The sequence below is a fragment of the Capsicum annuum genome, chromosome 5, assembly GCF_002878395.1.
Source record: "Capsicum annuum cultivar UCD-10X-F1 chromosome 5, UCD10Xv1.1, whole genome shotgun sequence".
Taxonomy (NCBI): Eukaryota; Viridiplantae; Streptophyta; class Magnoliopsida; order Solanales; family Solanaceae; genus Capsicum; species Capsicum annuum.
This window is the reverse complement of record NC_061115.1, coordinates 181613035-181639381: the sequence shown is the minus strand read 5'-3', so window position 1 is coordinate 181639381 and position 26347 is coordinate 181613035. Positions and strand designations below refer to the sequence as shown.

The window sequence follows — 26347 nt, the reverse complement described above, 5'->3', positions numbered from 1 at the left end:
AAAGTGTGGTCTTTAATGATATACGCTACACTTTATAAGTGTTGTCATATCATTATATAATTGGCAACGCATTTTAGACATATGATTATACTTTTAAAATGTGTTATTTTTATTATTTTAAAACAATAATTTATAAGTGTTTCCTTGTAATTTTTCAAAAATTTATACAAAAATATGATATTCCCTCTAATATTAAAACTAAAATATTATATTTTCCTCTAATTTTTAATTATTCAAAAAAAATCTAAAACTCTACGCATTTCTAATTACCCAAAATATCATTTCACACATCGGAAGGTTCCAAAATTAATTATCTTATGGTTGAATAGTGAACAAAAAAGAGTCCACCATGGAATATTAATCCACCATCGAATTCAACTATCCAATGGAGCAGGCGAAGCTGCCGTCTGCGAGGAAGGGCAACCACTGGTGAGGTTATTTCTTTCAATCTCCCTTTTTTTACCAAAAAATTATTTGTTGTATTATATTTGCTAGAGGTAATTAAGGAAAAGAAGGTAAAAGGATATGAGTGATACATGAAAAGATGGTATGGCTGCTTACATACGGCCAAGCCCTGTATGGTGTTCATTGTATGGTTAAATTCAACATTATGGTTTTATAGGAAGTTTATTTGCTGGAATTTAGTTGACAATTCTTTTTCTATTCTAGAATATACTTTATCATTGTGGTTTTCAACAAACAGGTTTGGATAAAATCTCTCAATTACTATTTCTACTACGAGTTCAATGAAATCAAGCAATTTCTTGAGTTCCCATTGAAATAATGACCAAGTAACATGTACCTGAGTGCTATTAATACTATGAAAATAGCAAACATACACCTGAGTGCTGATGTTGGTGATTTTTTTCAACCCCTTCGACACCGAAAAGGCAATTCCCTTCAGAAGGTGATTTGTCCAAAGGCACCCCTCCGGTGTTAATTCATTTATTTATTTCCTAATTCTGTGTTGGTCTGTTTTTATTCAGCTTATAAATTTTGTGTTTTCATTCGTTGAAATTCTTTATTTGCTCAATTCTCATTGCGATCATAGCGTTATTTTCACTATCAAGCATATTAACAAGTCATGTTGTTCGCGGATTACTACAACTTCCCAACTTGCCTAACATCCCCGCATTGACTCAGCCAATAGTACTATAATTGCCTCCTATTCCCAACTTGCCTAGGATACCCCATTGATACTATTGTCAAGTAGTGTTTCATCTTTACCCGCATTGGCCTCTGTTCCAAAAATGTCTTTGCCATCAAAACCAACGGTGAATCCTCTACCTAACATGCGAGTGATCACTTCCAAACATTCTTACATGTTCACCTCCTCCATCCAACTAATCTTGTGTTTTTTACCTATCTTAATCTATTGGTCTCTCTATCGAGTATTTTTCTAAAAATCAACTAAATAAATATTTTATGTGATTCTTAACGATGTAATGGATCATGTTATAGGTTCTTGAATCCTATGCATTGATTGCCATTGTGTTAATTCAATAAAGTATACTTCTACTACTAATTCGTGTGTATTTTTTCAATACATGTTCTTGATGAGCGAAGATCAACATATATACATATATACATACATACATACATACAAACACTTTTGAATTAATTTAATCATAACTATTGTACTACAGATTAGGTTTTCAATTATCATATGCGACTAAGTAGTTTAAAACATATACAATGGTTAACCACTTCTTTATAATGAAGAGACTTTTTCCTTATAGGAATAACGTTGATTGGTTGAAGCATACGAGAGACAATCTAGAAATTTTAGTTTTTACTCCAGGTGCAACTCTTAGTGTGAGGTTTGCTCCAACCTCAAACAGACTGAAACACTCTGTCATCGAGAAGCTAGAAAGAAGCTTTGTGTCACACCTTTTACTCCTCATTATGCCATTATGAATTATATTAGAAAAATTGATGGTTATTATAACAGTTTAAACTTTTACTTTTATACACTAAAAAAAAGAAGCAGTTTTGCACTAGCTATGTCCCAAAGATAATGTGTCTGTAGTTGTGGTGGCTGATATTGTGAAAGTAGATAAAACTGAGATGTTGAGCCAGTTTTCCCTCTTTCATTTTTGGTGTTTTTGTAATTTATCTATTTAGTTGTGTTTTTTTGGGGTGAAGTGTGGTGCAAGAGTAACCATGCATTTCTAGTAAACATCATTACTAAATCTTTTCTTTTCCTCCTTTCCATGTAAATCAGCATTAAGAGGTCAGTGATTTGAGAATTTAGGCTACAAAACCAACACTTGACTAGTAGGAAACTATAATATTCATTCAAAAGTTTCAATTGCCCTATCTATCCTACTATATGTATGGCTATCTTGTGGTTGTCTTATTTTTGTTAAATTAGCTAGCAATGTGTTATCCTTTTTTGTTATTTGCTTTTGTGTTTGGTGTTAGTTATACTATTAGCTATACTAAGTCAAGGGTCTATCAGAAACCACCTCTTTACTTTATTTTAGGTAGTGGTATGGTCTGCGCACATATTACCCTCCTCAGACCCCCACTATATGGGAATACACTGGATATGTTGTTGGTGTTGTAATATGTTAAATCCTTGCAAATTGTCTTTGATATTGTCACTTATTAATTTTACTTACTTTCTGTTAGGAAATTCTAAAAGATCTGAAGAGGCCAATTTAAACTTGGGTTCAGCTTAGCACAAGTGCCATGACTAGGTAAGAAATTCTTATCATCAAGCAACACATAATTCTTATAACTTACTCATGGCTTTTAGAATTTACTAGTAAGTAATTAATGCTATTGTATGTTATTGAATATAATTTTAATATTGAATTTTATTAGGAATACAAATGTTCCATCCAAGGATTGGATGGATTTACCTAGGTATAGTGATGAGTTTGAAAAGGGTGTTATGTCTTTCTTGGATTTTGCTTAAACTTATGGAGATCTTCAAGGTGAATAAATTTAGTGCCCATGTGATAAATGTTCTAATGTCTGTTGGACTCAAAGGAATGTAGTGTATAATCATCTAATAGCCCATAGATTTGTTAAAGGTTATAAAAGATGGATCAATCATGGAGAATGGGTAATCACTTTGAATGTTGACGATCATATGGATGACTCGAATGATGATATTGCGGGGTTGTTAAATGATCAATTTAGACATGTTGCACAATATTATCACTTTATGAATGTCCAAATAAAGATGCCAAGAAGTTCTATAACTTAATTGATAAGGCAAGCCACGATTTATATCCCGGTTGTAAAGGATTCTCTAGATTATCATTCATAATCTATTTATATTTATTGAAGTATCTGTATGGATGGAGAAATGAATCATTCACTTCTCTTTTGGAATTTTTAAAAGAGGTAATGCCAAAGTTTAACATTCCTCCATCCTACAATAAGGCCAAGTCTATCATTAAGGATATTGATCTTGATTGTGATAAAACCCATGCTTGTCCTAATGTTTGTATGTTGTTTAGGAATGACCATAAGGATGATGAATTGTGTCATGTTTTTAGTGCTTCTCGATATATTAAACCTCCTGAAGTAGATTGTGTGGTTGTTGAGCCTTCTAAAAAACATCATCGTGTTCTAGCAAAAGTTTTGAGATATTTTTCATTAGTTCTTAGACTCAAAAGGCTATTTATGTTCTCAAAGATAGTAGATTCATTGAGGTGGCATGACAAAGAGCGTTCTAAAGATGGAAAGTTAAGGCACCTCACTGATGGACAAGCATGGAAATATTTTTATAGCTTGTATCCATATTTTGCACTAGATTCTCATAATCTGAGACTTGTCTTGTCAATTGATGGATTCAATCTATTTCAGATCATGAGTATATCTCATAGAATATGGCCAATTATGATGACGGTGTATAATTTTTCGCCTTGGATGTTCATGAAGCCAGAGTATTCTATGCTTTCCTTACTTATTCTGGGGCTCGTTCACCTGGAAATGACATTGACATTTAGTTACAGCCATTGATTAATGAGTTAAATTTGTTGTGGCAAATAGGTATTGAAATATATTATGATTCAAGAAATCAAACCTTCTAAATAAGAGCAACTCTTATGTGGACAATTAGTGACCTCCCTGCATATGCTTTGTTATCTGGTTAGAGTACAATAGGAAATTTGGCTTGCCCTTGTTGTAATTATGGCACTAATTCTTGCCATCTTAAACATAGTAGAAATATGCTCTATATGGATCATCATGTTTTTCTACCCGTGAATCATCCGTGGAGATCTAATAAAATATTTTTCAATGGGAAAAATATAATTTAGACCTCCTCCATATTTTTAAAGGGAACTGATGTTCTTAATAGCTTATGAAACATGAACAATGTGTTTGGGAAGAAGAGAAAGAGAACGAATGATGGCTCATGGAAAAAAGTCAATACTTTTTGAATTACCTTATTGGGAGCACAATCCGTTACCCAAAAACCTTGATGTGATCCACATAGAAAAGAACATAGTTGATGTTATAATTGAAACTCTTTTTGATATTTTTGGCAAAACAAAAGATCATGTAAAGGCTTGTTATGATTTGAAAGAGATGGAAATTAGGAAGATACTTCATCCAAAAGATACCACGAATGGCAAGAGAATCAAGATTGCAAAAGCATGCGTCTCAATGACTAATGGAGAAAAAACAATTGTTTGTGGAGTTTTAAAGAAAGCAAAGCTACCTGATGGTAGTGCCTCCAAAATATCTAGGTGTGTGCAACTAGATGAAATAAAATTATCTGGCTATAAGACTCAAGATGCTTATTTCATGTTACATTACTTGCTGCCAATACCAATTAAAAGCATCCTTCCTGATCATGTTTCTATTGCTTTGATTCATTTGAGTTTTTTCTTTCATTGTTGATGTCAAAAAGTTATCACAATGGAGGAAATATATTGCTTAGAAGTAGAGATCATAGAAATAATAAATCGGCTGGAGCAAATTTTTTGTAACACCTAGAGTTTATACCCCAGATGCTACACGGTGCTTACGACCCTGAGGTACCACAAGCTAACCCATGACTGACATCTGTTGTGAGCACTAAATAATAATACTATAATAATGCAAAAAAATAGGCTAAAATGCCATGAGGTTCACAATTTGAATACTGATAAAGAATAACAATTGTAATAATGTCTGATAAAATATCTAAAATTTGAAATACTGTCTGAACTAGTCTAGTCTGAAAAGCCTCTAGATGGACTGTCTAAAAGTGAAGTATATGGGACAAGCCCCCAACTAACTTCGACTACTGAAATACTGAAGCTACTAAGAATACTAGAATAAAATCACATCCTTGATAGATGAGGATTCACTACTGAATTTGTTACTTCTAACTGAATCTATCTATACGTGGTCATGAGCCTGAGCACCGAAGCTATGATATGAGACATCATAGCACAAAGAAAGGGTATACGTCATTATGTGGAGTGTATTGATATGCTAGATGAGGTAAGGTTGAATGCAAGGGTTCATATGCATGAACAATAACTGACTATAGAACAACTAAATATAAGAGTACATGGATAATTGAACTATTGTAAATACTGAGTATGCAACACTGTGAATATACGTTTATGTATACTATATCAAAGCTTTTACTGAATATGAGTATTAAGTTCGGATAACTAAGTAACTGATATCTGAGATTACTGATAACTGAATTACTGATAAATGAGTAACTGAATCTAATAGTCTTAATTTTATACAACTGAACTGAGTTTTATACAGAGACTGAGACTGTGGGAGGTAATCATCTAACTGACATGCCTCTCTCTGAACTGATTGGGATCCAACTTGTAACCCCAGCTGGAAGGGTGTCAGTACCGTACCATGGGTAAAGACAAGATGAAGAGTTACCCTCATCTAGCAGGTACTCTAATGAGAACGGTTGTACCCTCAACTGGCAGGTTAAAATACCTCATCAACCCTTAACTGACAGGTTGATGTCTCAACCTACACTGGCTATATAGTTTTGCAACACAAGGACTACTTATAAAGATCACACCCTCTACTAGTAGGTGAGCCCCCATCATTGGGTTCACTCGGTGTTGAATCCTACTCCTAACGGAATGACACTAATTACTATACTGAGCTGGACTAGAGTGATACTGAGTTTCACTAAGTTCTATAACTACCTGAGTACTTACTGTTTTGGGACATGACCGAGACTATTCTGTAACTACAATAGCTCTAGGTAAATAGCTAGACTGTCGGGTATAGATAGCCCCAGGACTCTATAGCATGAAAAGTAAAGCATAGCATGATCTTGAAAAGCATAACAATGTTCACTTGTTCGTAATTCATTCATAGACACATTTTATCAAAAACTTGTAAGGCATAAGTTTGTACATACGCTAGTACATCATGATTTTACCATTTAATTCACATGGACATTCTATCAAACACAGAGAGAGCACAACTTAATACATATAATCATGGATAACATGTAAACATTTTAACTACAACACCCAACTTGCTAATTCAAAGATTATAACATGGGAATTACACAATTCTTTATACATGCTATTTCAATTTCATGGAATTTATAATTAATCATGGATTGAAACTCAATTAATATCATTAACATGAATACAATCCAATTTCAAGCATGTAAATCACGAATGAATAATCTTTTAGTTTAAAAAATTGGATTCTTTAGCTCTATGGGTGAAAGGAACCCATAAATGAACATCTAACATGCCTTGGAATATTGATTCTTGAATGTTCTTGGAGGAATTCCTGAGTTTGTTCTAGATTTCTTGAAGCTAGTGTTTTGCCCTTTTTGAGAGAGAATGATTTAATCTTGAGAGAAAGTGAGTAGATAATGAGATAATACGCTATTTAGGGGTTTAATTTCGTGTTTAGACTGATTAGGGTCATGGAAAAAATACCAAATTACCCCTGGGAATAAATGAAATTTTGTCAAAATCCTGAGTTTGGCCTCTACTGCGACGCGGTGGCATTGCGGTGTGCAATTGGAATTGGGCTGGCACTATTCAAAAAGGGAAGAACATGAAATGGACCCTTGGCGCGATGCCTCACCATCACAAAGCCTCACTGGAATTTGACAACTAGGAAAATGGCTAGTGGCGCGACGCGGTGGGATCGCGTTGGCAAACTGGAAAATAACAATTATGAACTGGAGCGTTGGCGCGATGTGCCTTTTTTGCAAAGATTTACTAGAATCTGACAAATGTCTTTTGGTTGGTCTTTGCGACACGGTGAAGTGCTAGTCGGAGCACTATTTTACAAAATAGGGTATAACTTCTCACTCGGTTATTGAATTTGGGCGAATTTCATATCATTAGAAAGCTGACTGAATTTCCTATGCAATGGTAAGATCTAAACTGAAAAACACTAAGTATTTTGAAAATTTTGCATATGAATACTCATGTACTGAGAGTTAAATTAATCTAGGAAAATATGAGGTATTACAATATCCCCCCTATGGGAACATTCGTCCTTGAATGAGACTGATTAAGCTAAGAAATGTTGATGGACTAAGTTTACATACTGAGCATGCATCTCTGATGCACGAGTGCATGATTGAATCTAATGATAAGCTGAGTTTTCACACTAAACATGCATATCTGATGCATGAGTACATAACTGAACTGATTCATGAATGCATGACTAAATATGCAATGGTAATGGATACCAAGTTTCTAACTGTAACTAAATAGTGAACTGAGCAGAGCTAAGAAAGACTGTTACCTTAAGTTGAATCTAAGTTTGCAAAGAAGAGGTGAGGTTGCTTGGTCTGCATATCTGCTTCTGCTTCTCAAGTAGCTCCTTCAACGAACTGATTTCACCAAAGAACTTTGACGAAGGGAACTTTTTTGTTCCTCAGTCTGCGAATCTGATGATCGAGGATTTAGACTGGAACCTCTTAGAAAGATAGATCATTCTGAATATCTACGCCCTCTAAGGGAACTATGACTATTGGGTCACAATTCATTTCTTTAGCAAGGAGATGTGGAATACTGGGTGTACTTAAGCTAGATCTGAAGGCAACTCAAGCTTATAAGATACCTTTTCAAAATGGCTGAGAGTCTTTAGGGACTGACATATCAGGGACTGAGCTTTCCCTTCTTACCAAACCTCTTCACCCCCTTCATGGGAGAGAGTTTTAAGTACACAAAATCACCGACCTTAAACTCGAGATCTTTTCTCCTCACATCTGCATACAATTTTTGTCAGCTCTGGGTTGCCCTAAGCCTTTCTCTGATCAACAGAACCTTCTCTAAGGCATTAAATACTAAGTCAGGCCCTACAACTATGGCCTCACAGACATCAAACCAACTTATTGGAGATCTACATCTCCTACCATAGAGAGCTTCAAACAAAGCCATTTGAATACTAGAATGATAGTTGTTATTATATATGAATTCAATCAAAGGCAAGTGGTCATCCAACTACCCTTAAAATCAACAATGTAGGCTCTTAACATATCTTTTAGAATTTGAATGGTCATTTCTTCTTGACCATCTATCTGAGGGTGAAAGGCTGTACTGAGATGAACTTGAGTACCAAGACCCTTTTCGAATGTTTTCCAAAAGTGAGAGGTAAACCAGGTACCTCTATCTAAGATAATGGATATTAGGACTCCGTGCAACCTGACCAACTCTCTGATATAGAGTTTGGCATAGTCCTCAGCTAAATAAGACGTATGGACTGGAAATAAATAAGCAAATTTGGTCATTCTATTTACGATAACCTAAACCGAATCATGCTGATGATAAGTTCGAGGCAAACCCATCACAAAGTCCATGTTCACTTCTTCCCATTTCCATATAGAAATACTGAACTCCTGTATTGACCTACTAGGCTTCTGGTGCTCAATCTTAAACTGCTGACATGTAGAGCACTTAGCTACAAACTTTTCAATGTCCATCTTTATCCCACTCCACCAATAGATATCCCATAAATCGCGGTACATCTTAGTTGCCCCTAGATGAATAGATTAATGTGCACAATGCAGTTCTGTAAAAATTTGTTTCCTCAAGTTATCTACACCTGGCACACATAGCCTACCCTGGTAATGTAACACACCATCTCCCCCTTGGGATAAAACCTTACTTTATCTCTGACTGACTCTTTCAACTTAACTAGACTGGGATCTTTGTCTTATTTTTCCTTTACTTCAGAAACTAGAGATGATTTTGAACTATTCTACACCCATAAACTACCCTCTGTTGAATCAATTAAGCGGACACCTAGTCAAGCAAGCTAATGAACTTTATGAACTAAATTTTTCTTACCACTCAACATGAGCAACACTACCCATATACAACCTACAGAGAGCATCTATGACTATACTGGCCTTGCCTGGATGATATAGAACACCTATGTCATAATCTTTTAACAACTCTAACCACCTTCTCTAACGTAAATTCAAATATTTCTGAGAAAACACATACTACAACCTTTTGTGAACTATGAACACATTAACATGCACCCCATACAAATAATGCCTCTAAATATTTAAGGAAACCACTACAACTACTAACTCAAGATCATGGGTAGGGTAATTCTTCTCATAGGGCTTAAAGTATCTAGAGGCATAAGATATGAACTTACCTCTCTACATGAGAACACAACCTAAACCTACTCTGGATGCATCACAGAACATAATAAACCCATCTGAACCATCTGGTAACATTAGGACTAGGGTTGTAGTGATTCGAATCTTCAACTACTAAAAACTCTTCTCACAGGAATTTGACCACTGAAACTTGACTTTCTTCGGAGTTAATTTGGACATGGGAGATGCAATAGATGAAAACCCTTCAACAAACTAACGATAATAGCCAGCTAAACCCAAGAAGTTCCTGATATCTGATGGAGAAATTAGTCTAGGCCAGTTTCTCTCCACCTCAGTCTTTTGAGGATCAACTCTAATTCTATCACTAGAAATAATATAACCAAGGAACACTACTGACCTTAGCCAAAATTTGCACTTACTAAATTTGGCGAATAACTGATGAGCTTTGAGAGTCTGCAGTACAATTTTATAGTGATCTGTGAGATCATTCTCGTTATGAGAGTAGACAAGAATACCATCGATGAAGACTATAATAAACATGTGTAAGTACTGCTTGAACACGCGATTCATTAATTCCATGAAGGCTACTAGGGAATTTGTAAGACCAAAGGACATGACTAGGAATTTGAAGAGACCAAACCAAATTTGGAAAGTTGTTTTTGAAATATCACATTCTCTGACTCTAAGCTGATGATATCCTAATCTGAGTTCTATCTTAGAAAAGTAACTGGCACCTTGAAGTTAGTTAAACAAGTCATCAATTCTAGTAAATGGGTATTTATTCTTAACTGTGACTTTGTTTAATTGACACTAGTCTATACACATTAAGAGAGAACCGCCTTTCATTCGCATGAATAAGACTGGTGCACCCCATGGGGAAATGTTGGGTTTGATGAACCCCTTGTCTAAAAGGTCCTTTAACTATTCTATCAGTTCCTTAAGTTCTATTGGTGCCATTCTATATGGCGGAATAGATATAAGATGAGTGTCTGAAAGAAGGTCTATTCTAAAGTCAATTTTCCTTTTGGGAGAAACTCCGAGAAGATCTTCGAGAAATACATCTGAGAATTCATTCACCACTGGAACTGACTCAAGACTAGGAGTCTCTAACTTAAAGTCTTTGACTCGCACAAGATGATAGACACATCCCTTAGATATTATTCCTCTCGCTCTAAGCTATAAAATCAACTGACCGTTAAGCGTTGTGGTACTAACCCTCCATTCAAGGATTAGTTCATTTAGAAACTGAAAATGAATAATTTTGTTTCTACAACCAACTAAGGCATAGCATGAATGGAGACAATCCATGCCAATAATGACATCAAAATCCGTCATCTCTGACTTTACTAAGTATGCTGAAGTGACTTTCTGAGATATCATAATCAGATAGTTCCTGTATACCCGTTGAGCTATGATAGACTAACCCACTAGGTTAGAGACTGAGAAAGGCTCTGCTAGGATTTCTGGTCTAACTTTGAAATTGACTACTATGTAAGGAGTTAGAAAATACAAAGAAGCTCCTGGATCTAATAAGGCATAAAAATGTAAATAGAAGATCTGTAAAGTACCAGTGACCACATCAGGAGAACTATCTATTTTCTATTATTGAGACTGAGACTAAGACTGCAGGAAGTAATCATCTAACTGACATACCCCTAATAAGCTATTAAAGTTGTGTTAGGGTCCAATCTGTAACACCAATTAGAAGGGTGTCAATACCACGCCACTGGTAAGGACAATCTGTGAGTTACCCTCGTCTGATAGTGTCCCCAAAAGAGAATGGTGGGACCCTCATCTGACAGTGTTTATCTACCTTATCAACCCTCATGTATCAGTGTTGATGTATCAACCTATGTAGGCTTCATAGTTCTAGAACGCAAGGATTGCTTCTAAGGATCACACCCTTATCTGTCAATGTGTGTCCTCATCCTTGGGTTCACTCGGTGCTAAATCCTACTCCTATCTGAATGGACACTGAACATGATTAACTGAATTGAACTAAGTTCACTGAGTTCCATTGACTGATGGAATACTGCTGATATTACTGAATTATTTAGCTTTCAGATATTACTGGATTTACTGAGTTTACTGAGTTTTCCTAAGTCACATGACTGACTGAATTCTATGGATCATGGCTTGACTAAGAGTATCATGGAAACATGACATTGGCTCTAGTCACACAGCTAAATTGTCTGGTGTTAAATAGCCCCAGGACTCAATATCATGAAAGTAATTCATAGCATAAATTTTAAAGTACAACAATGGCTACACATATATCCATAATCCATTGACTAAGATATTTCAACAAACACTTGACATGCATGAACTTGTATATGAAGGGGGATTTCATAATATCATACTACTATATTACTTTTCCTATACAGAGGCATTTAATCAAACACATAGTGAGCATAGTATATGTAGACAACATTCTGCAACAAGTAAACATCATGATTCAGTTCTAATTTCACCATTCAAGGGTTTAATCATGGGTTCACATAAATCTACACCTATAATAATTAATTCCACTAAAAATTTATCACCAAACATGAATTAGAATTCAATTGATCGTTATTAATATGAACAAAAACAAAAACATCATGGAATTCATAAAAATCCATATATATTATTGCGCTTGATGGACGAAAGGAGTCCATGAATGAATACTATGTATACCTTAGAAAGAAAACCTTGAAGGTTCTTGGAGTCCTTGGATGGATTTCTTGAGATTTACATTGATTCTTTTGAGCTAGGGTTTCTTGGCTTGACAGAGAGTAACGAAATTTGGGGAAAAATTGGATGAGTAATGATATGACCATGAAATTTTAGGGCTAAGTACGTTCTTAAGCTGATTAGGGCCATAGAAAAAGACTTAAAGGCCCTTGACATTAAAAACTCAAAACTGATTAAAATCCCGATTTTGCCACCCAGTGCGACGTGGCACTATTGCACTGTGTCATTGGAAAGAGACAACTGGGAATTGGGCTGGCACTACGATGCGGAGCTATTGCGGTGCCATAAAAATTCTGAAATCTGGCCATGGCACGACACGGGACAAATTGCGAACCCCTACTGGAATTGGAAAACTGGGAACTGGAAGTTTTCCGCGATGCAGTGAAATCACAGAGGTTCACTGGAAGTTGAAATATGTCATTTTTGCTTGTGGCGCGGCCCGCCACTAACTAATATGGCGCTGTTTTACGATAGGGACTTGAAATAGTCATAACTTCTTACACGATTATCGAATTTAGGCAAATTTTATGTCGTTGGAAAGCTTATTCAATTTCCCATGTGATAAAAAGTGAAAATCTTGAAAAATACCATATGTATAAAAGTGGATTAATCTTTAAAACAAGTCTTTAATATTTTTGGGATGAATTTAAGCTAGGTAAAAGTACGGGATATAACAATATCTCCCCTTTAGCAACATTCATCCTCAAATGAGACTGATTGAGATAGGAGAAATGATAAGTTGAAGTACATACTAAACATAAACAATTGGAACATGACTACATGACTGATATTTTTGAGATTCATACTGAGCATACATATCTGATACATGATTTCATGACTAAGCTGATACATGAATGCATGACTGATAGTACTAATAAGATAATCATGCATATCTGATGCATGAATACATGAAGGAACTGATTAAATGACTTAGATTTCTATTAACTAAGTCTCCTAACAAGGAGATTGAATGTTTGATGCATGAGCACATGACTGATCTGATACATGAACATATGATTGAATATGCAATGGTAAATGAATACCAAGTTTAAAATGGGAATCTGAGCATGAAACTTGTTTATAACTAGGACTTAAACATGAGTTGAATAAGCTTAGGGAGAAATGCTACCTTGGGATAAATTTGAGTTTGTGAAGAAGAGGTGCGGATACTTGGTCCGCATATCTGCTTCTGCTTCCCAAGTAGCTCCCTCAATGGACTGATTCTGCCAAAGAACTTTGACTAGAGGAATTTCTTTGTTCCTCAGTCTGCGAGTCTAGTAGTCAAGGATTTTAACTGAAATCTCTTCATAAGAGAGGTTGTTCTGAATATCTATGCTCTAAATATGGACTATAACTGCTGGGTCACCTATGCAATTCTTGATAAAAGATACATGGAAAACTGGATCAAATGAGGCTAGATTTGAAGGAAACTTGAGCTCATAAGCTACCTTGCCAAAATGACTTAGAATTTTGAAGGGACCGATATATCGAAGACTGAGCTTTCCCTTCTTGCCGAACCTCTTCACTCCCTTCATGGGAGAGATCTTTAGATAAATATAATCACCAATCTTAAACTCGAGATCCTTTCTGCGCATATCTGCATAAGACTTCTATGGGATCTGAGCAGCCCAGAGTCTTTCTCTAATCAACTAGACTTTCTCTAAGGCATTGAATACTAAGTTAGGTCCTATAATTGATGCCTCACTAACTTTGAACCAACTGACTAGAGATCTGCATCTCCTACTATAGAGAGCTTTGAATGAAACCATCTTAATACTGGAACAATAGCTATTGTTGTATGCAAACTCAATCAAAGGTAAGTGGTCATCCCAACTACCTTTGAAATCAATTGCACACGCCCTTAGCATATCTTCTAAATTTTGAATGGTCCTTTCTTCTTGACCATCTGTCTAAGGATAAAAGGTTGTACTGAGATAGACTTGGGTACTAAAACCCTTTTGGAACACTTTCCAGAAATAAGAGGTGAAATAGGTACCTCTGTCTAAGATAATAGCTAATAGAACATCGTGCAATACGACCAACTCTCTGATGTAGAGTTTAACATAATCCTCAGCTAAATAAGTGGTATGAACTGGAAGAAAATGGGCTAATTTGGTCATTCTGTCTATAATGACCCAAACTGAATCATGCTGATGACGAGTACGAGGAAAACCCCTCACAAAGTCCATGTTCATTTCTTCCCACTTCTAAGTAGGAATATTGAACTCTTGCATGAACCCACTAGATTTCTGATGCTCTATCTTAACTTGCTGACATGTAGAGCACTTAGCCACAAACTCTGCAACATCTTTTTTTATCCCACTCTACTAATAGATTTCCCACATATCGCGGTACATTTTTGTGGCCCCTGGATGAATAGAGTAGAATGCACTATGCATTTTCGCAAGAATTTGTTGCCTGAAGTTATCTACACCTGGAACACACAGAAAACCTTTTCAATGCAGGACACCATCTCCTTCTTGGGAGAAAACCTCTATTTTTTGATCCTTGACTGACTCTTTTAACTTGACAAGGCTGGGATCTCTATCTTGTTTTTCTTTCACCTTGGAAACTAGAGATGATTTTGAACTACTCTGAACCCATATATCACCCTCCTCTGTATCGACTAAGCAAATACCTAGTCTCGCAAGATGATGGACTTCCTGAGCTAACTTCTTCTTATTGTCCTCAACATAAGAAACACTACCCATAAACAGTCTACTGAGAGCATCGACCATTATGTTGGCCTTGCTCGGATGATAAAGGACACTCATGTCATAATCTCTTAAGAGCTCTAACTACCTTCTCTAATGAAGATTGAGATATTTCTGAGAAAAGGCATACTGAAGGATCTTATGATCTGTGAACAGATCTACATGAACTCCATATAGATAGTGCCTCTAAATTTTCAAGGCAAATACTACGGCTGCTAACTTAAGATCATGAGTAGGATAATTTTTCTTATGGGGTTTAAACTGTTTGGAGGTGTAGGCTATGACCTTACCATGCTGCATGAGGACACAACCCAAACCTACTCTGGATGCATCACAATACACTACTAACCCATCTAGACCATCTGGAAGAGCCAAAACTGGAGCTGGGGTGAGTCGAGTTTTCAACTCCTAAAAACTCTTCTCGCAAGGATCTAACCATTTAAACTTGACTTTCTTTTGAGTCAATTTGGACATGGGGGATGCAATAGAAGAAAATCCCCCAACAAACCATCTGTAATAGCCAGCCAAACCCAAGAAACACCTGATATATGATGGAGAGATAGGGTGAGGCCAGTTTCTTACTGCTTTTATCTTTTGAGAATCTACTCTAATGCCATCACCAAAAATGATATGACCAAGAAATGCTACTGACCTTATCCAAAACTCATACTTACTGAATTTGGCGAATAGCTAATTATCTCTAAGACTCTGAAGTACGATTTTGAGATAGACTGTGTGATCATGCTCACTGCGGAAATAAACCAGAATATCATCTAATATGTTCAAGTACTACTTGAAAACCTAGTTCATCAAGTCCATGAAAGCTGCAGGGGCATTGGTAATACCAAAGGACTTGACTAGGAATTTGAAGTGACCATACCGAGTTTGTAAAGGTATTTTTGGAATGTCACATTCCCTGAATCTGAGCTGATGATCGCCTGATCTGAGGTCTATCTTAGAGAAATAGCTAGAAACCTGAAGTTGGTCAAACAAGTCATCAATTTAGGGAAGTGGATACTTGTTCTTGATCGTGACTTTATTGAGCTGACGGTAATCAATACACATCTTGAGGGAACTATCATTCTTTTGAATAAATAAGACTGGTATACCCCACGGGGACACACTGGGTCTGATGAATTCCTTATCTAGGAGATCCTTCAACTGGTCTTTTAGTTCTTTGAGTTCTGCTAGTGCCATTCTATATGGTACAATAGATATAGGCTGAGTATCTGGAAAAAGATCAATGCTGAAGTCTATTTCCCTTTTGAGAGAAATTCCTGGAATATCTTTGGGAAAGATATCTGAATATTCACTATTGAGACTGATTCAAGACTGGGAGTTTTGAAACTATAGTCCTTAACTCGAACAAAATACTAGACACATCCTTTAAATATTATTTTTCATGCCCGAAGGTAGGAAACAAGCTGACCTCTAAAAGCTAAAGTAATACCCCTCTACTCTAGGACAATTTCACTCAAAAATTGGAATTGGACTATTCAATTTCTGCAGTTGATTATGGCATAGCAGGAATAAAGCCAATCCATGTCGAGAATGACATCAAAATCAGTCATCTCTAATTTGACTAGGTCTATTGAGGTGACTTTCTGAGATATCATAAATGGAAAGTTCTTGTATACCCATCGGGCTATGATGGTTTTAGCCATTGGAGTACATACTGAGAATGGCTCTACTAGAATTTCGAGACTAACTCTGAAATCAACTGCTATAAAAAGAGTACCAAAAGACAAGGAAGCACCTGGATCTAGAAAAGCATAAACATGCAAGTGAAAGATCTGTAATGTACCAGTAACTACATCAGGAGAGTTTTCCTAATCTTGTCGGGTCTGGAGAGAATAAAGTCTATTTGGGAGTTGCCCACTAGTAGCACTGAAAGTGGCACCCTGTTGATTTGGGTGATTGGACTGGGCTGATGAATGGTTCTTCTGACCCTGATAACCTGACTGGAGAAAATCTCTGACTCTGTGGCCTGGCTTGCCACATCCAAAATAGAAATCACTGCCATCTCTGTAAGTACCATTGTAGTTCTTATCATAAGTCTGACAAAAAGGATTAGTTTGGAAACTATTGACACTGCCATGAGACTTAGAGACTGGCGCTCTATCTCTATTACCATCCTTGAACTTAGGAGCTAGAGAACTGGCTGAAAAAAGAGCTAGAATGGATGACTTAGAATGGAACTGATAACGGTTTTCTCCCTCTAACTTAGACTAGGCAAAGTTAAGACTACTTGTCCTTGCTATTTTATTCAGGTTCTCCTTCATCTTAATCTTTTGCTCTTCTATCTGTTGACCATGGGTCATAAGTCTAGCTATGTTTATGTCAATATTCAACATCGCGAACCTGCACTCATTGACCATGATATCATTCACCTAGAAACAAACTTACTCATCTTGGCCCTATTATCTACCACTATATAGGGAGCATATCTGGCTAATTGAGTAAACTTAAGAGAATACTCTTTCCCCGTCATGTGGCCTTAACAGAGATTGATAAATTCTAACACCTTGACTTCTCTTAGCTCTAGGGGAAAGAATTTATCTAAGAAGGAAGTAGCAAACTCCTCTCACTCAATAGGCCCTACATTTACAACCCTCTCTGCTTTTCACTGTTTGAACCAATTGTGAGCAACATCTTAAAACTGATATGTAGATAGCTTAGCACTCTCACTAAATATAACCCCCATGATATCCGTAACTTTCTGAACCTAGTCAAGAAATTCCTGAGGATCCTCTTCTGACTTAGACCTAAAAAAGGATGAAGGATTTATTTGGGTGAAGTCCTGAATCCTCACTGCAGCTGAATTGGACACTGGGTTGTTCGAAACGACAGTTCGTCGTTTATTCTGAGCAGCAACTGAGTTAGAAACAGCAGTGAATAGAGCTCAGAACTCTGCATGAGAAACATATTCGCCCAAAGGATCTTTGGGCTGAGAGATTGACTGATTCTCGTTTCTTCTTTTGGGAGGCATGTTCTGTAGAAGAATGGGAGAAATAGATTAGACTAAGAGATTAATTTGAGATTATTTTCACTGAAATGATATGAATACTAAAGAAGGATACTGAAAGAAGGGAAACTGTTCTTAAAACATCTCATAGCCTCCTGTATATAAATGTGGCGCGCAATACACCCATGTACAGGACTCTACTAGATGTGACTTTAAGACTTCCTAGGACTCTATTTAACCTTAGGCTCTGATACCAAGTTTGTAACACCTTAAATATGGTACCTAAAATGCTACACGGTGATCATAACACCGAAGGACCACAAGCTAACCCATGACTGATATCTGTATCGGAACACTGCATAATATACTATATAAATGCAAAATTAAAGGTTGAAAGGTCGTAAGGTTCAAAACTGATAAACATCTGATAAAACCATCTCTGAATAATATGGTATGACAATACCAAAACTAAACAATGTTTGAAAACATCTAGTCTGAAAACACTATAATCTGAAACTCTCTAAACTGTCTGAATAAGGAGTTGATGGGACATGTCCCCAACTAACTCCAACTACTGAAATAAAATAAGGAATGAAGAAATTAAGTAATCATCTTGTCCTCCAAGGATGAGGACTCACTGCTAAATCTGACTGCTGAAATCTAGAATGCTACTGATGCTCTGGAGCTCGTGCTTCTGAATATATGGTATAAAACACCATAGCACAAATACATCAGTACGATTGAATGTACTGGTATGCAAGTGAGGTAGGCTGAATCCATGAGGTTTAGATACATGAATAGTGCTAATTGGTTGTATAACATGACCATGAGAATACATGCATGAATAAAAGACTTTAACTGAATTAATGATAACATATTTACTGAGTCTGAGTACTAATAACATGAGATATTGATATCTAGTATAACTGAAATAACTGATATTGAGTGACTGTATCTGACAGTCTAGGTTTTGATGGAACTAGCTGAGTTTCATACTGTTCTGAGTTGACTGTATCTGACTGTCCTGAATTCTAAAGAACTATCTGAGTTCTATTATTGAGACTGAGACTGTGGGAAGTAGTCATCTAACCGACATACCCCTAATAAGCTATTATAGTTGTGTTGGGGTCAAATCAGTAACCCCAATGGAAGGGTGTCAATACTACACCACTGGTAAGGACAAGCTGTGAGTGACCCTCATCTGATAGTGTCCTTAAAAGAGAACGGTGGGACTTTTATCTGATAGTGTTTATCCAACTTATCAACCCTCATTTGTTAGTGTTGAAGTCTCAACCTATGCTGGCTACATAGTTCTGGAATGCAAGAATTGCTTCTAAGGATCATACCCGCATCTATCAGTATGTGTCCTCATCCTTGGGTTCACTTGATGCTAAATCCTACTTCCATCTGAATAGGCATTGAACATGATTAATTGAACTGAACTGAGTTTACTGAATTTCATTGACTGATGAAATACTACTGAGATTACTGAATTACTAAGATTATGGAGATTACTGGGATTACAGAGTTTACTGAATTTTCCTGAGTCACATGATTGACTGAATTCTATGGATCATGGTTTGACTGAGTGTATCGTGGATACATGACATTGGCTCTTAGCACAAAGCTAAATTGTCAGGGATTAAATACCCCCAGGACTCAATATCATGAAAGTAATTCATGGCATAAATTTTAAAGTAGAACAATGGCTACACATATATCCATAATCCATTGACTAAGATATTTCATCAAACATTTGACATGCATGAACTTGTATATAAAGGGAGATTTCATATTATCATACTAGTATGGCACTTTTCCTTCACATAGGCATTTAATCAAAAACATAGTGAGCACAGTATATGTAGACAACATTACGCAACAAGTAAACATCATGATTCAGTTCAAATTTCACCATTCAAGGGTTTAATCATGGGTTCACAAGAATCTACACCTAAAATAATTAATTCTACTTAAAATTTATCACTAAACATGGATTAGAATTCAATTGGTCGTTATCAATATGAACAAAAACAAACCCAACATCAAATTAATAAAAATCCATCTATTTGAACTTTGAAAAGAGATTCTTAGGCTTCATGGATGAAGGAGTCCATGAATGAAAACTATGCATACCTTAGAACGGAAACCTTGAAGGTTCTTGGAGTCCTAGGATGGATTTCTTGAGATTTACCTTGATTTTTGAGAGCTAAGGTTTCTTGGCTTGAGAGAGAGTAACTCAATTTGGGGAAAAATTAGATGAGTAATGATATGACCATGAAATTTTAAGGCTAAGTTCGGGCTTATGTTGATTTGGGCCATGGAAAAGACTTAAAGGCCTTTGACATTAAAAACTCGAAACTGATTAAAATCTCAATTTTGGAACCCGACGTGATATCGCTCTATCGTGGCATGTCACTGGTAAGTAAAAATTGGGAACTTGGCTGATGGCACGACGCGAAGCTATCGCGGTGCCATACAAATTCTGAAATCTGGACATGGTACGACTCGGGACAAATCACGAACCCATACTAGAATTGGACAACTGGGAACTGGAAGTTTTCCACAATACGGTGAAATCACGGAGGTTCACTAAAATTTGACAAATGTCATTTTCACTTGTGGTGTGGCGCACCACTGACTAACATGGCACTGTTTTACGATAGAGACGTGAAATAGTCATAACTTCTTACCCGGTTATCGGATTTAGGCAAATTTTATATCATTATAAATATTATTCAATTTCCTACGTGATAAAAAGTGAAAATATTGAAAATAACCCATGTATAAAAGTTGATTTATCTTTAAAACAAGTCTTTGACATTTTTTTGATGAATTTAAGCTAGGTAGATGTACGGGGTATTACACAGGAGTTGAGGGATTCCAAGGATGAAGATTTCATGAACTTGAAACAAGGGAAGATGAGCATCAAGGAGTATACCCTAAAATTCAATCAACTATCCCGCTATGCTCCAGAATTGGAAAGAAACATGAGGGCTCATATGAGGAAGTTTGCATTCGATCTTTCGGATGACTTGGTATTGGAGTGAAAAGGAGCAATGTTGAATAGAGATATGGACTTCTCTAGATTGTCTATTCACATACAGCAAGTTGAGGATTAGAAAAAATGGGTTGCTGAAGCAAAGGAGAAAGACATGCAGGCTAAGAGGGTCAGACCTTTAGATCAGCACTTCAGCCAACGTCTGGATAGATATTGGGGTAACAGGTAGTTGAAGAAAAAGACTTGGCATAATGTGCAATCTTCGATCAGCACCCCAGCACCAAGGCCTCCACGTGATCAGCGGCCTTTTATTCCTCATGCTAATAGTGGTTAGAGGATGTAGAAAACTCGCTCCTAGGGGAGAGTGACACATCCTTCCAAATCATTGCCATGTTGTAGTACCTATAGGAAGAATCACCTGAGGAATTTTTACTTTGAGAGGAGAAATTATTACTCCTGCGGCCAGGTAGGCCACATTCAGAATGATTGCCCTTTTACCGGAAGTAATTCAGGGGAGGCTAAGTCCCAAGCCACCTCCATAGCTCTTCATCCTATGGGCGCTACTTTAGCTAATGGAAGCTGTCGCATTTGAATGTATATTTGGTCTAATTACCAGGACGCAGAGGCTTCACCAGATGTGGTCACGGGTATGTTGTAAATATTTTCCCCTAATGTATATGTGTTACTTGACCCAGGGTGTACCTTGTCTTATGTGACCCCATATGTAGCAGTCAGTTTTGGTTTCGAGCCTAAGAATATTTCGAAACCCTTTTCTATTTCTACTCCTGTTAGTGACTCTGTTGTTAGGAGGGAGTACAAAAATTTTGTCGTGTCTGTCTATAATTGTGATACTTTTACTAACCTTGTAGAGCTTGATATAGTTGATTTTGATGCTATTTTAGGGACGGATTGGCTCCATTTGTGCTATTCCACGCTAGATTATAGAACCCAAAAGGTTACATTCTCTTTTTTGAATGAACCGGTGATAGAATAGGAGGGGAATTCTTTAGCACATAAGGGGAAATTCATCTCCTACCTTAGAGCCCATAAACTTATATCTAAGGGTTGTTTGTATCATCTGATTCAAGTAAAAAATTCTAATACAGAAAGTCCTTCTCTCCATTCTGTCCCCATAGTCAATGAATTTCCAAAAGTTTTTCCCTATGATCTTCCAGGGATACCACCTGATAGAGAGATAGATTTTGGTATTGACTTATTGTCGAACACCCATCTGATTTTCATTCTACCATACAGAATGGCTCCTACTAAGTTAAAAGAGTTGAAAGAGCAATTAACAGATCTTCTTGACAAGGGTTTTATCTGTCCTAGTGTTTCTTCTTGGGGTGCACCTGTACTCTTTTTGCGTAAGAAAGACGGCTCCCTCCGTATATGTATGGACTATCGTCAACTGAATAAGGTCACTATTAAGAACAAATACCCTCTTTCCAGAATTGATGATCTCTTTAACCAACTTCAGGGTGCTAGGTATTTTTCAAAGATAGACCTTCATTTGGGTATCACCAGTTGAAGGTTAGGGTGGCTGACATTCCTAAAATATCTTTTTGAATCAAATATGGTCATTATGAATTCTTAGTCATGTCCTTCGGATTGACTAACGCCCCTGCATCCTTCGTGGACTTAATGAATAGGGTGTTCCTCTAATTTCTAGATTTGTTTGTCATAGTCTTTATTGATGACATTTTGATTTATTACAAGAGTAAGGAGGATCATGCCAGTCACCTCCGAATCATCCTTGAGACCCTCAAAGATTATAGATTGTATGCAAAATTTTCCAAGTGTGAATTCTGGTTTAATGTTATTTCTTTCTTGGGGTATATTATGTCTAGTAAGGGTATTAAAGTTGATCCCCAAAAGATTAATGCAGTGAGAAAATGGCCCAGGCCCACGACTCCAACCGACATTCGAAGCTTCTTGGGTTTGGCAGGGTATTACAGAAGGTTTGTAGAGATTTTTTCTTCCATATCTTCTCTACTTACCAGGTTGACATAGAAAAAGGTAAAATTTATGTAGTCTGACTCCTGTGAGAATAGTTTTGAGAAGTTGAAAGAAAGGTTGACTACTTCACTTGTTTTGACCCTTCCTGAAGGTACAAAGGGGTTTGTTGTGTACTTTGATGCATCTCGGGTGGGACTTGGGTGTGTACTTATGTTGCATGGTAAAGTGGTAGCTTATGTGTGTAGACAATTAAAGGTGCATGAGCGAAATTACCCCACACATGACTTGGAGTTAGCGGTTGTCGTATTTGCACTTAAAATCTAGAAACACTACCTTTTGGGGTACATGTTGATATTTTTACTGACCATAAAATCCTACAGTATGTCTTTTCATAGAAAGATTTAAATCTTAGGCAAAGGCGGTGGTTAGAACTGTTGAAGGATTATGATATGAGCCTGCACTATCATTTGGGCAAGGAGAATGTGGTGGCCGATGCCCCTCAGCAAATTATCTATGGGAAGTATTTCTCATGTTGAGGAAAGAAAAAGGGAGATGGTGAAGGATATTCATCTTCTTTCAAATCTTGGGGTTCGACTCCTGGATTTCGAAGATGGAAGAGTAATTTTTCATGACATAGCTAACTCTTCCCTATGTGCTAAAGTTAAGTAGAATCAGGCCGAAGACCCTATATTGATGCAAATTAAAAATGATGTGGTTCAACAAAAAATGATGGCATTTGAAATCAAAGGTGACGGGATCTTGAGGTATCAGGGTAGATTATGTATACCGGATGTGGATGGTTTACAAGAGAGGATTCTTGATGAAGCTCACACTTCGAGGTATGTTGTTCACCCAGGCTCTACTAAAATGTATGATGAACTTAAGGCTATATATTGGTGGAATAATATAAAGCATGATGTTGCTGATTTTATTTCTAAGTGTTTAAATTGTTAACAAGTCAAAGTGGAACACTTAAGTCCAGGTGGTACTTATCAAGAGATAACCTTTACTATGTGGAAGTGGGAGATGATGAATATGGATTTCATCACGGGACTTTTGAGGTCCCGAAACCAATATAATTCCATTTGGGTGATAGTAGACCGGATGACCAAGTCATATCACTTTCTGCCTGTGAGGACTAACTATTCGGAAGATGATTATGCCAAGTTTTACATTGACGAAATAGTTTATTTTCATGGGGTTTCAATATCCATTATATCCGATCGAGGTACGCAATTCTCTTTGCAGTTTTGGCAATCTTTTTAGAGGGGCTTAGGTACCCAAGTAAACTTGAGTACTGCCTTCCACCCTCAGACCGATGGGCAAGCGGAATGCACCATCCAACCCTTAACGATATGTTAAGAGCTTGTGTAATTGACTTCAAGGGTAGTTGGGTAGATCATTTGCCATTGATAAAGTTTACCTACAATAATAGCTACCATGACAGTATTCAAAAAGGGTTTTTTTGAAGCACTTTATGGGAAGAGATGTAGATCACAATTAGGTGGTATGAAGTGGGTGAAACATAGTTGTTTGGGCCTGATCTTATTCATCAAGTAATGGAGAAGGTGAAAATCATTAGAGTACAACTCAAGACAGCTCAGAGTCGACAGAACTCTTACACCCATATTAGAAGATGGGAGCTAGAATTTGAGGTTGGTGATTAGGTGTTTCTAGGAGTCTCTCCTATTAAGGGAGTCATGCGATTTGGGAAGTAGGGGAAACTAATTCCTCGCTATATAAGACCATATCAGATTTTGAGAAGCATAGGTGGGGTCGCTTATGAGTTAGAGTTGCCCACTATATTTCATATATCTATGTTGAAGAAGTGTATTGGAGATCACTCCTTAGTGTTATTTATAGAGGAGATCAATGTGTAAGACTCCTTGTTATACGAGGAAGAACCCGTTGCAATATTGGATCACCAATTTCAAAATTTGAGTAAGGAAATAGCTTCAGTTAAAGTTATATGGAAGAATCAAAAAGTCGAGGAGGCTACTTGGGAATTAGAAGATAATATGTGAGCGAGGTACCCAGCTCTTTTCAAAACCATGGATGATGATTTAGAAGGCACAAATTCTATACTACTCTTTTTCTTCAATTTAGTTCTTGAAATCGTGCTTATCTGAGTCTTAAGCTATCATTCGGGGACGAACGATCCCAAGGGGGGATAATGTAACGCCCCATAATTTTCTCGACTTGATATCACTTTGTAGCATTCTTAATGAGCTGACAACTTGAATGATGTTTTTCTTTCTAAGTGTTAAGAAAAGGACCTAATCACAATTTGAGCTCCTAATCATTGATGATTTTATTTTTGACCTTCTCGACCTCGAAAAGTTAATTTTTAAGTTGATTCATGATCAGGGAAGTCAATAGTATATCTCGAGTGAGTTTCAGAAAATTCAAACAAGCGTAAGGGCATGTTTGGTACCCCAAAATAGCAACTCAAGGCCATATGCCCGCAGCGCCCTGCCCAGTCCGGCACCTAGGTGAGCCGCGATGGAGGCCGCGGTGCCTTGCCTAGAGCGGCGCTCCATAGCTCGTGGCACCCTGGGTAGTCCAGCCTGTGTATTTTTCTGCAGTCAAGCTCCACGTTGTTAAGGGGAAATGGGTTATTTTCCTTCACCCTAATTTGCCCAAACACAAAATTAAATCATTTTTGGGGTAAAATACATCAAAAACTACTCTTATTATCTCAAATCAAAACCCTAGTTCCTTCTCTTAAGAAAAAAGTTCATCCTCAAGGTCAAGAACTCCAAAAGACTCAATTAAGGGCCCGCTTGGCCATGGAAATTTTTTCCTTTTTTCCAAAAAAAATTTCCAGAGTTGGAAATTGTGGTGTTTGTCCATGAAAATTCGGAAAATAATTTTGGAAATTTTTTTTGAAAAGGGAAAACAAGTCTTTGTTGTTTTCACAATTTTCCAACTCCAATTCCAACTATTATTATTATTACATATAACCCCAATCTTTTAAATTTTTACATAAAACTCTTCTTGTAACATTACTTTTTCAATATTACGTATATAGCAATTTTAAAGAATAAGATAATTATAATTTCAAATTTAATGCTATCCTAATTAATATATATCTCTTTTTCTCTTTCATAATTATTTTTATTCCTTATTTAATTTTCTCCCTTATTTAAGACACTATTTTACTGCTAATTTATATTTATAACCATAAATATATAAAGTATTATATTTATACCCATAAATATAAAAAGTATTATATTTATAATAGAAATATACAAAGTATTTTATATATAAAGTTTATACCATGTATATACCATATACACACATATATAAAAATACAAAGTATAAAGAAACATACTAAGCATATTTATATATTTATGGTATATGATATAATATACCATAAATATACAAAGCATGTTTTACATAGAAATAATTTATTCACACACGGTAAAATC

General features: G+C 36.5%; 1 long non-coding RNA gene across 1 annotated transcript in view; it reads left to right on the top strand.

The window, feature by feature from the left end:
- Nucleotides 1-294: 294 nt before the first annotated feature.
- LOC124898849 overlaps nt 295-26347 on the top strand; it is a 28110-nt gene continuing 2057 nt past the window's right edge. Inside the window, exons 1-2 of the long non-coding RNA XR_007055630.1 lie at nt 295-429; nt 2635-2702. This is a non-coding gene — a long non-coding RNA (uncharacterized LOC124898849). The remainder of the gene's footprint in view (nt 430-2634; nt 2703-26347) is intronic.